Source organism: Ambystoma mexicanum, chromosome 2p (assembly GCF_040938575.1).
Source record: "Ambystoma mexicanum isolate Mex_15411 chromosome 2p, UKY_AmexF1_1, whole genome shotgun sequence".
NCBI classification, from domain to species: domain Eukaryota; kingdom Metazoa; phylum Chordata; class Amphibia; order Caudata; family Ambystomatidae; genus Ambystoma; species Ambystoma mexicanum.
The window spans coordinates 829,307,411-829,311,046 of record NC_090923.1 but is presented as its reverse complement, the minus strand read 5'-3'; positions in this window follow the sequence as shown (position 1 = coordinate 829,311,046).

Sequence of the window (3,636 nt, the reverse complement as noted above, 5' to 3'; positions counted from 1 at the left end):
AGGGTGTCTGTCACGTCAGTGTTGCTTTCTTCACCTATGGACAAAAGTTGATGAGTGTTCTCAATGTCACTAATAGTTGGGTCACTTGGCTGTAGTCTTTCATCCTGTTCTTCTATTTGTCGTGTTTTGTTTGTGATGAATTTGGTAAGTTTAAGTTTGCAGGTACATTTATATACATCTACTTGTAAGTCATTAAGGTCAATAGAAAATAGGTGGTGCAAATGACGACAGATCTTTTTTTAATACTTTGTTTTCTGCAGGAGTCAGAGCTCTCCTTGATAAGTTAATGACAAGATTCTTCATCTCGTTCTCCGCATTTGCACTCTGGTACTCGCTCTGCTTACTCATCTTGTTTGGTCCTCTTGTGTGTGTTAGTTTGTTCTTCTTTCCCCCCCCCCCTCTTCCCCTCCTCCTCGCCCCTGCGTTGTACCATTTGTGACAATGGGAACTTCAAATCTGAGCTGTTTGAGAATAGTGCCCCAATTGCCTTCTTATACGCATGATATTGAGAAGCAATATGCTGCAAAACGCTAAATACGATTTATTTTGCTTTCCTTGTCTTTCATTCCTCACTAATCCTCCCTATGCCAACCCCATGTTATCCGTATGTTTTAAACAATCATTGTTTTTTCTACTTAATGTAAATTTATTTCACTTTTATTTTTCATCTTGTTTATACTTCTCAATGTCTTCAATTTCTAATTGATTCCATAATACTGATTATCTATGACAATGGTTGCATAATAATGGTGATGATTCAATATTTCGTACAAATATCCAACTTGGCAGTAAACATTATGTATTCTAATATACAAAGTGCGGTCGAAACACGTGTCGACTAATGGGCACATAAGACTAATATAAGACTAATGATTATTCTCTGTGACAAATGGGCACATAAGACCAATGACAATTCTGTGTTGACAAGAGTGAAATGGGCACTCAAGGTCAAAAACAATAAAAACCATATGTTGGTAAATAACAACAGGCTTCAAGACAAATACTTTACTTCTAAGGACTGGCACCATAACAGAGGTGGCATAATACAATATGTTTTCAAACGGGCCTTAAACTGGTTTAAATCTTGAATGGCACAAATGGAGAAAGGAAGTAAGTTCCGACGTTTTGGCCCAGCAACCGAGAAATCACAGCCAACATAATGTTCTAAACAATAACAGGTGACCGAAAGGAGAGCCAAGGAAGCAGAGAGCAATATGCTCCTAGGAACATAAGGTAGCACCTACAGATGGCACCAATCTGAGCATCAAATGAGAGTGAAGTGATATTGTAAGTGATATTGTAATGCCAACATGTTTTACTAAGTTAACTGGGATAGGCCGTGGACCCAAGTTAGGTGGCCAGTAATCGGCGATCCATAAGGAAGATGCCAAGGCAGGTAACACTACCAACACCTCAGTCTTTTCAGCCAATTTTTGCTCATCCAATCCCCACTGCCTCCAGACAAGACTTAAGATGCCCAGATGTTCTTTTACGTTCCAGGTCAAACCTGAGCAATAGCTAGGTATCATCAGGGTAAGAAAACAAGCAAAACCCATGGGAGTTGATAAGGCTGGCCAGAGGCTGAATATAGATGTTAAAAAACAACAAGGACAACACAGAGCCCAAGGGACACCACATAGAACAGAAATTTGGGAAGATTTAAAAGGAAATAAATTGATTGAAAGCAATATGACAGAAAGGCATGGATCCACCTGACAGGTCCAGTAACATACCCTGTCACATATTGCCACCCTTTCATCTGATCCCCCTCTTCTTTGACCACTCTAGCTGAATGAAGGTATGAACAATGACAATCCTTTCCCTGCTTGGCCTGGGGATTCTGCAGACATTGATCAAATAAAGATAAATCTGTCCCGGGTAACGCCTCTTTGAGTAGGCTGGGGTTAATTAGAGTACAGATAGTTAAAATGTATCCCAACATTTAAACCTTTACCTCTGTTTCGGGCTATAAATCGGCAGCCCTGGGCACACAAATAACGTGGGAGAGAGTCCTGGGCTCAGCTCCTCCTGGGAGATTATTTCAGACCCTATGGCTGTCCTTCGCCTCCCGAAATGTTATTATGTTTTCTTGGGTTGGCTGTACACCATTACTGGAAGGTGGCATTTCCTATCCTTCTGCCTGGTGGTATACGACCTAGGCCATGCATTTTGGAGCCTCTTCTTCGGGTTCCCTGACCTAACACTTCCCTCGGCTTCTCAGCCAGTAAACTATGTTTCTAATGTGCCAATATCAGATACTCTATTTCAGCCTCTTATTCAGTCGCTCCCTTTCTCTCCTCTGTCTAATCTTACTCCTCCCGTTAGTCTACTATCTTTCCCTCTCCTGTCTCACTCTCTGGTCATCTTCCCACTCCCTTCTGTTCCTCTAATGTCTGTACTCTCTCTGTGCTCTTCTTTCCACACCCATCTCCACTTCATACCTCTCTCTACTCTCCGCTCCTCTCCACACTCTCCTCTCCACTCTACCCTTCACTCCCCTATCCACCCTACTCTTCACACTGCTCTCCCAACTTCTCTTCTACACCTCTATGCCCTAATCTTATCACACTCTCTCTGTCTGTCTCTTCCAACTACCCCCTCCTGCTTCACTCTGCTCTCCCCAATACTCCCACTATCACCTTACACTCACTACTGCCTTGCACTCTCTCCACACCCTCCTATCATATACTCTCTCTATAAGTCTCACTCCCTGTCTAACTCTCCCTACATTTCTCCCTCTCTATTTTTCTAGGTCACCTTTCACACACACCCTTCTCACACTATGCTGCATGCAACTGTTACCATTCTCTCTCACAACAAATACCTCATCTTCAATCTTTCTCTATATTCCAACATCCCACCTCCTTCTCCACCTGGTACACCCTTCTCGTTGGCTTCTTGATTTATTTCTTTTGTTCTTGAACTCATCCGAACAGCTACCACCCTACTCTATGCTGGCTGGCTTTTATAGCATAGCCTTTCCTCTTCTCACACTCTTTCTGGCTCCCATTGGTCCCGTTGGTTATATGCTCCCCATGGCCGATTTCTGGCTAAGCTTTTCCCGGGGGCTGAGTTACACAGGTGCAATCTATAAAATCACCTCTTAGCCGAGGTCCTTTGAATCTACATTTGCAGGTTTGCAGCCAGATGCTATTGTATTTGTAGCCAAGGGGCTCTCTAAGGGCCATCTGTTAGGAAATCCCATCCCTTTCCATGTTATCCAGCCTACTCTGATACGGCTTACCAGGTTCCTTGGAGATTACACAGTCATCAGCGAGTCTGAGATATGAGGTGGGTATCCCGCAACTTACAGCTGTCATGTGGACACTGTAAAATGTACGTTGCACTGATCTATTCTATAGCGTATGGTCCTTTATTCTTGTACTGAAATAAATGCTCATCACCCGGTAGAGGATTTGTGATATTTAATTGAGAATTAAGACTTGCCCACCGGTCACATCAAGATACAACCAGCAACAGACACTTTCTGTGCATCATTTCCCCAGACATCTACATTCCACATTCTATGTTCTATTACACATCATATAAGATTCCATGAACTAATGTTCTATAGCTCATTGTATCTAATGAAAGTAACCCTCATATTGAAGAATGAGGCATAGTTTAATATTACAA